Genomic DNA, 13,816 nt, shown 5'->3' on the forward strand with positions numbered 1-13,816 from the left:
GGCTGCTGTAGCCCTTACCTGGTGGTCTTGCTTCCTGCAATCCCTGCCCTCGGTGGTTCTAGATACTTCCATGGCCACCTTCATATACATTCTCCCCAACTCTATCCCTCTGCTTTTCAATGTTATTTAGTGAGGCACTGTTTTAGGTTCTGGGATTCAGGAATTAATACAACAGGCAAGATCTCCCCATCATGCAAGATAGGGACATTCTCTATGGCAGAGGGCATATTTGGGGGATAGTAACATAAAGACAATGTCTCCCGCTGGGACAAAGGTTGGTCAGATTTGCTTGTAGCTTATTATAAAGGACTGGGGCTCCTTACTCAGGTTTTTTCAGCTGTGACACAGACCCACTAAATGGGGAACATCCACCCTGGCCACTTCGTATTGACCCCACAGAGCTTGGGGAACAAGGAGAATGGACATAAATATTAAAGTTCATGCTTTTACTCTGCTGTGAGTAGTGAAGTCCTTTTTTTCTGACCCAGACATCTTGTGATTGCTGACAGCATCCATGAACAAATGGGGGGCTAACATTTTACCTTACAAATAGGAAAAAAACCTCAGATTCTTCACAGTTCCTGACATTCACTCAAAAAAAGTACCAGTCAAGTAAGATCTCTTTTATCTTTCTCCTCCTTCCCCAAGCGATACTCCCCTTAATCCCAGAGGGGCCAGTGGCAACAAAGTAAGCAGGAAAGTCATGAAATAAAAAAGCTCCAGCTGGGGAAAATAGAAAAGAAATTGACCATATTCATCTCTTTACCACAGCAGCCTTTTCTTCTTCCATAGGTAAAAGGTGGAGAAATAGAAGTTAAAAACTTCACGTGGTGTTCAGAGTTTATGGTTGCTGTATGGAGGGAACAGTGAACATTTTATTATAGAAGCGAAGTCAGAACTGCCAATGGGTGTGTTCTGCATTCCATCCAAAGGGGCAGGAAGACTGAACTCTGCAGAATAGCTATGGAGGGGGAAGTTATGAGACAACAATTACTTGGGGTTATTTTCTCTCGTTTACATATTCAACCTACCATTACACCTCAGCTCTACAAAAAATAGGAAGAAGATAAATGGCAATCTCCCACTCCTGGCAGGAATGACGTGAGCACAAGTGCTGCAGTCGAATCCCGTGAGGACTCCTTGTTCCCAGCACGAGGCTGTGGGGAGTGTGGATGGTGAGTCAACATCATCACCACAGCGGGAGGGGGTGACCCTCCAGTTACGACCCTTCCAGGCTGAAGCATGGAGTGATATTCTGACATGCTTTCCTAAAAGACATTTATTTAGCCATCGACAACCACTCACATGTATTATTATACTAAGTTCTTGGCTACTAATATAAGCAATGTTCAGTGAACATGGTGGGAAATTTGAATTATACTTCAAAAAGATATTCCTCTCCCACAGTTTTATATGAAAAACAGACATTCTCACGTCATTGAGGTTGGACTTGGCCGTGTGACTTCCTTTGAATAATGGATGATAACACAACGTGAGATGGTAGATACTTGGCCATTAGCTTGTGTTGAAGGACGCAGGCCCTGGACGTCTGAACAAGGCTGCATTTTCCAGTCCCTGGATGTGGCCTGTCTCCTCACTTACTGCAGTCTTCTTTGTCTCAGCAAGTATCTTATAAAGTATGGAACTGCATAAGCGAGGCAACCTTTCTGCAACAAACTAAAAAGTTGCATGAAGATGTCTGTAATTTTAACTTTTAATATTCTTTCTTCACTGAGCTTCTAAGACTATCAGCCTCTCTTGGTTTTCCTCCTTCACTACCGGTTACTTTTCCCTCAGCCTCTTTGCTGATCCTTCTCTTCCCCTGGCTTCTGTTTACGTCGGAGCACCCCAGGACCAAATTGTTGGGCTTCATTTGTTGTTGTTGTTCTCATCTAACCCTATGGCTCCAGATACCATCGGTATGCTGACAATTCCTAAATGTGTATTTCCAACCAAGTCTTCTCTCCTGAACTACGGGTTCGGGTGTCCAATTGCCTACTCAACCTCTTCATTTGGATGTCGGCTAGTGACCTCTTAACTTTAAAACTTGGCTCCCACTTTTCCCCTCCAGCTCGATCCAACCTTGGTCTCTTTCACCTCAGCTGATGGCAACTCTAGTCTTCTCATTGCTTATGCCCTCAACCTTGAGTCATCCTTGGCAACTCTCTCTCTCTTTCTCACACTCTGCAGCTAATATGTCAAGACTTCGGTTCCACCTTAAGCATATCCCAAATGTGCTGAGAATCAGACCACTTCTCTGTCCCTCCACTGCTCTCCCCTGGGCCAGGCCACCGTCCCCTTTCTCCTGGATTACTGCAGTAGCTTCCTAAAGAGCCTACCTTGCTTTGCTTGGTTCCTTCCCCGAGACAATTTTCAGTACAGCAGCCAGAGTGGCCCTTTTCAAATGAAATTAGATCGTGGTTACCCCTTTGCTCGAAACACCAGAATGGCCTCCGCTTTACTTGCAGTAAGACATAAAGTGATTAAAGTAGCTCTCAAGGCCCTTGAAGAGCCAACCTCTGTGGCATCTCCTTCTTCTTCTGTTATCCCTTTTGCTTGCTCCCTTCTTCCTTCACTGGCCTCATTGCCATTTCTGGGCAACGATCTATCCTCAGTACCCAGAACAGTGCCTGGCCCAGAGTAAGGGCTCAGCAAATATTTGCTGCAGGGTTGAATGAATCACCCATCCACTGAGTGAGTTACAGGGGTTTAGCACAGCAGACCAATTGAGACATCAACACTCAAGTTTCTGGCAACTCCTGGGGCCAGACTCAGTGTTGACCCCTAGCTCCTGCCTTTGTGTGTCAGTCCAAATGCTGCGGCATAACAGATGTGCTCTTCTCTAGTGAAGGGACAACTGTTATAACAGTGTGAATTTATAGGAGGTTTTTAGTAGGGACTTGTATGAAAAATATTTAAATAGAGCTCACGAATCTAGAAAAATCAAACACTCTGTTGAATGCACTCGTGTACTCTCCTACATCTCTTAGACTTACGGAAGAATGACACTCCTTATTTGAAATTCAACCCAGTGTTTTGCTTGCAAACCGCCCAAGCCTGAAGTGAGGCAAGAGGAAGAAGAGCCAGAGGAAGAGGAATTTCTGATCCTGAGCACTATTGGAATTAAGTACCTGGGTGGTCTTGGGTGGTGGCTATTTTTGTATGAAATACACATGTGTATTTCTTGAACTTGAGGTGAACTTCTCAGAAATAACGGACTTTTACCTCACTAAGAGTGAGCATTTGTTCCACTTCTGGTATGAATAAACAAACATTGTTTAGTCTCAACTCCTCTTCAAATTCAGGACTCTGGTTAGGTTTTGATGGGGGCCACTCGGCAAGGAACCCAGTCCCCACACAGAGGCATGCTTCAGCGTGGAGCACAGCTCCCAGCAGTGTGCATTCTGATGCTGCTGCAGCTGAGGGCTGGCCACTCGATAGAGCTTCTCTGTGTTAACGATGCTAGAATGGAAATTCTTTTTTAAAAAATCATTGCCCTGGTGTTTTATTTTTATTTTTATTTATTTTTCAATTACAGTTTATATTCCATATTACTGTTTATTGGTTTCAGATGTACAGCATAGTGGTTAGACAATCATGTACTTTACAGAGTGGTCCCCTTGACATTTTGAGTGGCCACCTGGCCCCAGACATAGTTGTCTATGACATTACAGACTCTATTCCCTGTGCTGTGACTATTCTGTGACTACCACTTCTTCATCCCCGTGGCTGTGCTGCAGGGTGGGACCAGGGGCTGCCACAGAGCCAGGAATCCTGAGTGTCTCCTTACATCTCATGCCTACGCGCCTCACTTGCCTCACCCCGACTGTGGACCTGCGGCAGTCTCTCCTCATTCTGAACCGAGTGCGGTCAGCGTTAAGTGCTCCAGGAAACTGAGAACCTCCTGATGCTGAGTTTCTTCGTATGGAGTTGTATTTTTGATGCTGATGCCCTGATGGTTCTGGACAAGCCTTTTTTTGTCAGCATCTTGAAACTGTGGAGGGCTCTCTGCAGAAACTCTTTTATTTCTCGGGATAACAATAATACCATTTAGCTGCTGGAAAAAGCTATTTTTCTTCCATCCTCACCCATCCCAGACTGTCTTCCTTTCCTTCCCAAACATCATTTATTCTATTTTTGTTGCCAAATCATTGTGTTTAGAACAACAACAAGTAAGAATCTGGTGGGAAGATTTGTAAACTAGCAACTGGACTTAAAAGTTTAACGTTCAGCCCTGGCTGGCGTAGCTCAGTGGATTGAGCGCAAGCTGCGAACCAAAGTGTCACAGGTTCAATTCCCAGTCAGGACACATGCCTGGGTTGCAGGCCATGGCCCCCAGCAACCACACATTGATGTTTCTCTCTCTCTCTCTGTCTTTCTCCCTCCCTTCCCTCTCTAAAAATAAATAAATAAAATCTAAAAAAAAAGTTTAACGCTCCAGTTCTGTTTCATTGAACTCCTGAAAAGTTCTGTTTAGAATGATCATAAATCTAGTCTTTTACATGTGCACACACACACATACTTTAGGAGAGTCCTGTTTACCAATTTTTCTTTTCCAAACATAGAATTTTTTTACATAGTGTTGTATCAGGTAAGGCCAAAAGGCCGTGCACCTGTGTATCTGTTGCTTTGGTCAGATCGCAGAATTCGCCTGGGTTAGGGTAACGGCCCCACACCTGGACGAGAACGCTGCTCCACGGATATGATTCACTGACTACAATGTCAGGAAGAAAACTAGAAGCTGATTTTTTTTGGCAAGACATTAGCAGGTTAGGTTCTTCAGGGCTAATGATGATGAACGTATTTATAACATGCAAAGGTTGTTATCACATGTCTTAAAAAGCCTCATAAAATCACATGAAGTAACTCTTCTTATTACTCTTATATTTTAGATGAGCAAAAGAAAGTAGTGACATATTCAGAGTTATAGAGGAGGCCGTGTGATCTGTATTTAGGTCTTAATTTGTAAAGGGGACTGAGTGGCAACATGAAGAGTTTGATGCCATCGAAAGAACATTTCCTGAGAGGAGGGGACACACCAGGGTGTTCAGGGTCACATGGGGAGTTCGTGACATGATTTTTGTGAACCGGAGAAAGCGGACTGCAGGGGTGATGTAAACAACTTTGGGCGTGTTTGGCCCTGTGATTAATGAATACGAATAGACCCAGATAGTCTAAGAAAATTCAATTAGAGCAAAGTGGCATCAAGCAGAAGCCTGCCTCCAGATGAAAAGCTCTTTCCACGAAACCATTTAAAGCTGTAATCGAATTCTCCCTCTCCCCGCCGCTGGACCCCTCACCCTGCTCCGCGCCTTGTCCGTTGGCCGCATCTGCTATTGATGTTACCAGACACTTGGCTGCTTTAGTCAGAAACCTGACCCACTTGCGGTGCCTTTCAATTCTACTCCCAAATACCTCTTCAGTTTGTTCTCTTTTTCCTTTGTGCCTACTCCCCTTGCCGTGGGCCAGACTGTCTTAATGTGGCTTCTCAGTCTCCCAGTCCATCACGTTGCCTTACACCCACCCCCAACCCTTCGCCCTGTTTCCAGAATGATCCTTTGTAAATGACAGACTTGAGCACATCACTTCCTTGCTTACATGGCTCATGCCTCCCTATTGCCTTCAAATTTTTCAACAGAATATAAGGTTCTTTTGTCATTTGACCCTTGCCTATCTCCTAGTTGCCTGTCCTACGAAACTATGCTACTATGTCCATCTTTTCCCCTGAGCCACAGTCACAGGGCTGGTACATAGCTGGACCTTATTAAGTGGTTGAACAATGGAGATAGATAGATAGATAGATAGATAGATAGATAGATAAAGGTTTTTAACCAAACTGGTTGTCTTAAAGAATTGAGATTCACTGATGTACAGGAAATGAACTCATTGCTTGTTTTATTTTGGTAACTTTTTATTCCAAAGTCTGTAAGATTCTTGTGCTTAGCACAGGATTTTAATGCATTTAATGTATCAGTTTCTTTTAGTCAAATATCTTGCCCCTGAGAGGGGGCCTGGAACAGCAGCACTAGACTGCAGATTGTTTTAAGTACCACTAGGGGTTGCTAGAGAGCAATAGAAGCGCTAAAGAAACTTAAAACTTCCCCTTTTGGCCACATCATTTTCTTAGTTTTGGTAGGAAGTAAGATGTTTTCCTCCATTCAGAGGTATAGTTACTGTGTGGCTATGGCTCTGCTGTGGGTTACCCTATATTTGTCTGCTTGTAATAGTTTTCTTTATACCGGTCTTTCGAAGTGTTTTATCTGTCGGTCTTCTCTCCTGTTTGGATGGATTCCTAACATGCTTTTTATTCCTCAACTTCTTGAAAGCAACCTAAGTCAATGTGGTGTTCAGAGGAAGGAAAGAAGGTGGGCCCATGTATGTACCAGGGAGTCAGCGAGCACATCCAGCATCTTTGTGTCGAGTGCTAAAGGATGCTTCTCTCTCGCATATGAGCCAACTGCAAACGTGCCACAGCTTCTGCTCTGGCCTGGCCTGATCCCAGGGTAGGGTCTGGGGGCTGAGCTCAGGTTGCATTTCAGCCCTCATTCACCCCCTCGGCCAGGCAACCTGGAGACAGAACTCTGGAATTAGTGGACTAATGGGAGCTGAGAATGACATGAAGTTCACACACACACACACACACACATGCACACTCTTAATTATTTTCTGGAAACTTTGTGAGGGAACCTTGTGTAGAATGGGCATGCACCCCAAGAAGCTGTAACCCTTGTGATTTCTAAATTGTCTGAACTATTTTAACCTTTGCAGTTATTTGGTTATAGTTGTTAGATCTTAATCATAATGAGCACTATTTTTGTAGTTCTTTTTTCAGTCGGTGGAATTAATATTCCCTTGTGATTCAAAGATGCTCAATTGCTAATAGGCTTCCCAAGTGATATATCTGAGATGACGTACTTTGGCTGTTACACTGCTAGTTCAAGACATTGTAAGGAACATGGGAAATTTCCCAGATGATATATGAAAGAGTATTTTACCCCCTCACGCATCAGCCTAAACTGCTTTATTCCTTCCCGTGCATTCCTGCAGTCTCTTTCTTGAATTCACTGTCATGTCTGATTATCACACAAATAATCTATCAGTTAGATTACACTTGGCTGCATAGATCACCCAATCTAAATATCAGCAGCTTATACAATACAGGGGTTCATTTTTACTTCACTTTAAAGCAGCTTGCAAGTCACCAATCTACTATGGTAGCTCCACAGTCATCAGAGGCCTGGAAACTATCTTTCTGCCCATCCTCCTACCCTTTGTGCACGACTTCCTTGTTGCAGATCAACTCATGATCTAAGATGGCCACTGGAGCCCCAGCCATCAGGCCCAAGTTCCAGGGAGAAAGCAACGGAGGATGGGAAAGCAGAAAGGTATATGACTCCTTGCTGAGTCAGCTCCCTTAAGAGTGCTTTTTTGGACGTCTCAGTCAACAGCTTCCCCTTGTACCCCATTAGCCATCCTTGTCTGCAAAGGATGCTGAGAAATGTCATTTCCTTGCTGGACACACTGAGACCCTTAACCACACAGGTGTCTGTTATTAAGGCAGAAGAGAGAATGAAAATGGGGTAAACAACTAGTAGCCTCTACCAGATGAGAATTCAATTCTGTCCTCCAGGAGAATACAGAGATTAGCAGACAAAATGCAAGAGGAGCTGCCCCACACAGAGTTGCTGCATTGTCTCTACACAGTCACTGAATGGCTAACTACTCAGTGGCTGCAAGGCGGAGTCCCTCTGCCTCTCTGTCTGGAACTCACGTAGCTTCATTTACCGTCCATATGCTCTATATTTCCAGCGTTGTCATTTCTCCTGGGCTCCAGACTCACACAGCCAATTACTGACTTAGTAGTTCCTCCTGAAAGACACATAAGACCCTCAAATTGAAGAGGTTCCCCCAGTGAGCCCAGAGACTGCTCCTCCTCTACTCTCCATGCACCAGCTGCTGAAGCCCCAGACCTGGGGGTCATCCCTGACTCCGTCTCCTGGCTCTTTACACTCTCCAAGTTCGGCTTCCTGAGTCACCTTCTTTATCTACATGACCACCACCAAGGTCAGGTCTGTATCACCTCTCACCTAGACAGCCACCACAGCCTCTTGACTGGTATCGCCTTATCCATATTTCCCTCCTTCTGACCCATGCTTCACATAGCAGCCAGAGAAATTATTATTTAAAAAGACATAAAACTTATGACGACACTCCATAGCTTTCTACTAATCAATGGCTTCTCACTGCCCTTAGGGGAAAGTTCAACTCCATAACCAGGGCTAAAAGGCCCTGAGTGATCCCTCTCCCCTTCACTGGGGCCCAGCCACCATGGTCTTGCTAATGAGCTGAGTTCTTTTTTGTCTCAGGCCTGAGCATGTGCAGCTTTCACCGCCAGGAATTCCCTTCCTCGGATCCCCACTTCTTCATTTAGCAACTCACTGTACATTCTTCGAGGCATCAAATCCACGCACCCTAAACCACGCCAGGTGGCTGTCAGTTCCCACAGCTCCCTGTATTTGTCCTTTGAATTATTCATCAGCCTTCAAATGATTTGCCCAGTTGTAAGTTCCTTAAAGCCAGGCCCCCTCTGTCACGTTCCTTTCTGTGTCCCCTGTGCATGGCAGAGAGCTCAGCATAAATTCAAATACACAATCCTTCGTTAATTCACTCATTAACTCGAAACATTTGTTCACATCCCTGTCTTCATTTATCGTTCAGCGGTGGGGAAAGACTTAGTAAAATAGGTACCCAAAGAGTTACTTCCTAAGAATTGTGATCAAGGATATAAGTAAAAGGGGTGTTGGAATGTGTGTGAAAGGGGGGCCTGACCTTGTCTCGGAGGGATGAGGGGAAGAATGGAGAGTTTTCTATCCAGGACACAAGTACGAATTTTTGCCTTCTCAGCTCTAACCCTCCTCCACACCCCGACCCCTAGCCTTGCACTGGACCGATAAATATAAAACCCAGAGTGAGACGAGTTCAGCTGAAACATGATGTTTTAACCCATCAGTTAGCCTAGTGCTGTTTTCTTAGAGCTTCTGATTTTGGAAATATAATCCAGGAATCTTTTTTGTTTCTCTTTTTCAGATTTTATTTATTTATTTTTAGAGAGAGGGGAGGGAAGGAGAGAGAGATGGGGAGAAACATCGACTGGCTGCCTCTCACACGCCTCCATCTGGGGACCTAGGTCACCATCCAGGTGCGTACCCTGACTGGGAATCGAACAAGCAACCCTTTAGCTCACAGGCCAGTGCTCAATCCACTGAGCCACACCAGCCAGGGCTAATCCAGGAATCTTTATGCTGCAGTTTCTCTGCCTCTCCACCTTTCTTCCCGCCCATTTTTCCTGCCCCCGGACTCTCTCTGCCGTCTCAGGCTGGCTCTGCTCTTGTTGGAAGCTGCGTGGAGCAAGGCTCCACACGCCAAGTCGGACCTGCCCCTATTCACCATCCCCACAGCTCTACATTGGGCCGGCAGGGGTGAGCGAGGCTGCAGTCCTTCTGAGCACGCAGCCCGCGCTGGCCCCAGGACAGTGCACGCGAGGAGCTGGGAAGTGGCAAGGCAGCTGGAAGAGGGTCCTGGGGGCCAATCTTAAAGCTCTCCGTTGCCCAGGATAAATAAAAATGAAAATTTATAAAATTTCTTTGATTCGGTTTGTATAAAATCGAAGGACTATATACATAGTGAAGGAATAAGAACACCAAGGAGAGCTTGAGAGCAGCTCTGCTGAAGATCACGGGGCGGCTAACCACCCAGCTCTCCTTCCGTCAGCCAGCCGCCCTCTCACGCCCTCTCACGTCAGCTGCTCCTTACGACCTACCGAGGTCTGCACGATGCTTCCCGCGCTAGTTGGCAGCCCGGCCCTGCGGTCCCTGGGAGAGCCTATGACCGTCGATGAAGTTCCCAGCTGCAATTTGGAACTCAGATTTCATTTTGTCGGCCTTAATCTTTGGATACCCTGATTTCTTGAGGGTGAACCTCCACCCCTCCCCCCTACTTATCACAATGGAAGGATTTCATGTGAGATCTTTGGCCAGGGGTAATGAGGGAGTCCATTGAGATCCAGGCCCAGGCTTTTTACAGGAGCAGGTGGGTTATCCCTAAGCAAGGAAGACCTTGGAGAATTCTTCACCTCCCGTCCAAAGCAGCAAGTTGGCCACAAGGGGGAAGCATCACACAGAGCTGGTGCTCTGGCCGAACCTGCTCTTTGTTCTGGCTTTTCCATTGTCACCCACAAAAGGAAGGTAGGTGAGACCCAGCAAAGGTGATTGTTGTTCAGCTGTGACCATGCCCGCCTGTGGTCCTAACATGACCACACAGCCAAGGGACACTCAATGAATAGTAATTGACACTGATGAATATGTAGGATTTAATTTTCTAGTGAAATTAAGCAAATGACTGGAAAAGATAAGTATAGGTGGCAAATTCTTAGATTCAGAAGAGTCATCATATGCTGAAAACCAAGAATTCGAAAATCTGGTTCCAATGCTGGTCTTGCAATGCGCTTGCTGGTCATGTGCTTTTCGGCAAGTCTCAGCCTCATCTTTTATGTGGTCCCCATAATCTCTCCTGTCAATGGGACAGCTGGTTGGAGCACGAAGCCATAGACTATGGGCAAAGATCTTAGAAAAACGCCCTGCGTTAGCAGGATTGGAGACATACTAGCACTGCAACTGCTGTGAGCAAAGGAAATGCAGCTGGTTCCTTCTCTGTGCTGATGTGAACTTTCTGAGGTGGGCTCTGTGTGTGTGTGTGTGTGTGTGTGTGTGTGTGTGTGTGTGACTTAGTATGGGGCTGCTTGGTTTAAACCTCAGCTCAGTTTAATGATTTAAAACATCATCTCTTCAGGCCAAGGAGCCAACTGTCTTGGTGAGCCAGGACTTTCCCAGTTTTAACACTGAAAGTCATGTGCCCAGAATGCCCCTCAGCCTCTTTGGGATCCTTGCTTAGGCTTTGTAGAGCCCCCTGCTCCCATCTCTACTATCTGAAGGACGGAGTGAATGGGGGAAGGGTGTGGCTCACCTGACTCAGCAGTGAAGAGGACCCCCGGTCTTGGGGTTCCTGTGGAATTCTCTGCATCCTGTCTGCCTCGCTTAAGAGTAGCCGTAGAGGTGGGGCAAGCAGGACCCAGCAGCTTCAGAGAATGTGCCCACTACTGGAGCCTCTGGCTCCTGTTTAAGACCTTTGATCCTAGAGTCTCTACCTACTCCATCGCCTTAGCTTTGCCCTCAGGCCCAGTCACCAGCCCTCGATGCCCCTGCAGGACCTCTTTCTAGGCTCCGGCACTTCTGAGTCACCTGCTACCCATGAGAAGGACTCGGGGAACTGGCAGCGCTTCCTTGGGCTCACTTGATTGTCCATCCACCTCTCCCACAACACCCACCACTGCCCTTGTACCGCTACTGGCGGCATCAGGTGTGGGGTTTTCCTCCCTCCAGGAGGCCAGCGGATGTGTGCCCTGGCCTGGGTGTGTTCAGCCTTCTTCATTCACGTCTGGGTGTTGATGGCTGCCTGTGGTAGGCGAAACCCCAAGATGACCCTAGGATTCCTGGCCCTTGGTGCACTCACACCTTTCTCCGGTGTTAAATGAAACATGAGTCTAGGGGCTGCTGCAGAGGAGTTTCACAGCTCAGGTGACCCTAATGGAGGCAGAATACTATTGTAGCAATGATGCCTGGTGTTAGAGGGGTGTTAGACTTCGTAAGTGAACCAGGGTGATCGATTCATAAGCTATGTAAGTATCTAATCACCATGTTGTGCATTTGAAACTAATATATGTCAACTGTAATTGAAAATGTTTCTAATTATTCAAAAAAAAGGAGAGAAAGGGAGATAACCCAAGTGAGCCAGACTTAATCGCTGGAGCTCTGTAAGGTCTGGAGGGCAGAGCCAGGGACACTGGAAGGACTGGAGTGTGAGCTTGCAGCGGCGGTGGGGGGCACATGGAGAGGAGCTGGGGCAGCCTTTCGCTGCTGAGAGTCATCACAAGACAATGGGACCCAGGTCTACAATTGCAAGGAAAAAATTGTACGAACAACCGAAATGAGCTTTGATCCTCCAGACGGAAATACAGCCGGCCTTGACCTCTTCCTCGTGAGAGGCAGAGTGAGGACCCAGCTAAGACATGCTGGACTCTGGACCCATGAAAACTGGACTACATTTGTGTTGTTTTAAGCTACTAACTTACTCCACAGCATAGAAAACAAACACAGTGTGTTTCCTTAGGGTGAGGGCCCTGAGAGAGGGAGGGAAAGTCCCTTTAATCTCCCTTCCTCCTCAGCCCTCTTCTCCTCTCCCCTCTCTACAGTTCTCCTGTTGGGGGAGGCAGGCCGTTCCTCCCCTACGGCCAGGCCTGTTTCCTCCCTTTGGTGGGAAGAACTATCTTCTCCATGGTTCTGAGGAAATCTATGATCAGAAACCTCCAGACATGAGATGACTCCTGCTCTGGGTGTTCTAGAACAAGTTGGAGCAGAAGACAACCAGGGAGCGACATGGTTGTTCGCCATTCCCCAAACGTCTTTCCCATTATACGCTGTGAAGACGTAAATATTATATATGACTACTGTAAATGATGAAATGCTGGTGGTTTTTCTGAACAACGAGAAAAAGAATTTTGACACCTTCATGTTTTCTAAATAGGGTTTTAACCCTGTTCAGAGTATCTGGTTCTTTATATTCTCTCCCAAATTAATTTATTTCACAAATATCATCTCAATGCCCTGATATTGTCAGTGCTACTGTGGCTTGAAATGCCTGGCGACAACACAGGTCTGGTATTGGCCAATGATCTGCCCACACCCTTGAAGTTCATGCCTGATACTAGCGGCACTCAGCAGTGCTGGGGCTTATTAGAAGTCACAGTACTCAAGTAGTGTTTTATACTAGAGGGTCTACTTATTTATTAAAAAGATTTTATTTATTTATTTTTAGAGAGGGGGAAGAGAAGGAGAAAGAGAGGAGAGAAACATCAATGTGAGAGAGAAACATCAATTGGTCTGCCTTTCGCACACCCCTAATTTAGGACTTGGCCCACAAACCAGGCATGTTCCCTGACCAGGAATTGAACCAGAGAGCTTTAGGTTTTGGGGACGCTGCCCAGACCACTGAGCCACACCAGTTAGGGTTGAAGGGTTAATTTTATTCAGAGACTGAGAGTATAAGCTAAGTGATTTTGATACATAATTTAAAACTTATTTGTAATATTTAAAAGAAGCTGTGATCAGTTTTGGAGGAGAATGAAACATATCCATGAATCTCCAAGCTAAAAACAAGTGATTTCACAGAACTTATAGCCTTGTTTTAGTCTTTGAGGCAGAATTCAGGGGCCACGTGGCCACTATCTTTCACCATTGGCAGCGCATTGGGAGATGGTTCTAAAAGACCATTGCCCAACCACATGGAGCAAACAGAAAGGGGAGGGAGAAAAGGAGGAGGAGGTGCCCCCTAGCAGTTTAGGGAAGAATGGCTGACGGTGGTGAGATCCCTTGCCATCGTGGGAGCACCAAAGAACTAGACCCAGGGCTACTGGGGTTAAAGTCACAGAGTCACAGGATGTTTGAATAGAAAGCTCTAATTATCCACTGGTTTCTGGATGTGTAAATGGTGCTCTGCTTTTTTTTTTTTTGTGGTGGGGCGACATTATTTCAAGTACTCAACTAGACACACAGTTCCCTTTGGGAGGCTTGGGATTTTTAGAGTTGGAATGCAAAAAGAAGTAAGGAGTCAAATCTGAGGTTTTGACAGGCAAAACGGACTTTTATTTTCAGCAGTAGTAGTTGAGAAAACCACACATTGAGCTGCAAGAGCCAGGCACTTG

The sequence above is a fragment of the Phyllostomus hastatus genome, unplaced genomic scaffold (assembly GCF_019186645.2).
Source record: "Phyllostomus hastatus isolate PE091 unplaced genomic scaffold, TTU_PhHast_1.1 phas_contig_196, whole genome shotgun sequence".
In the NCBI taxonomy this organism is placed as follows: domain Eukaryota; kingdom Metazoa; phylum Chordata; class Mammalia; order Chiroptera; family Phyllostomidae; genus Phyllostomus; species Phyllostomus hastatus.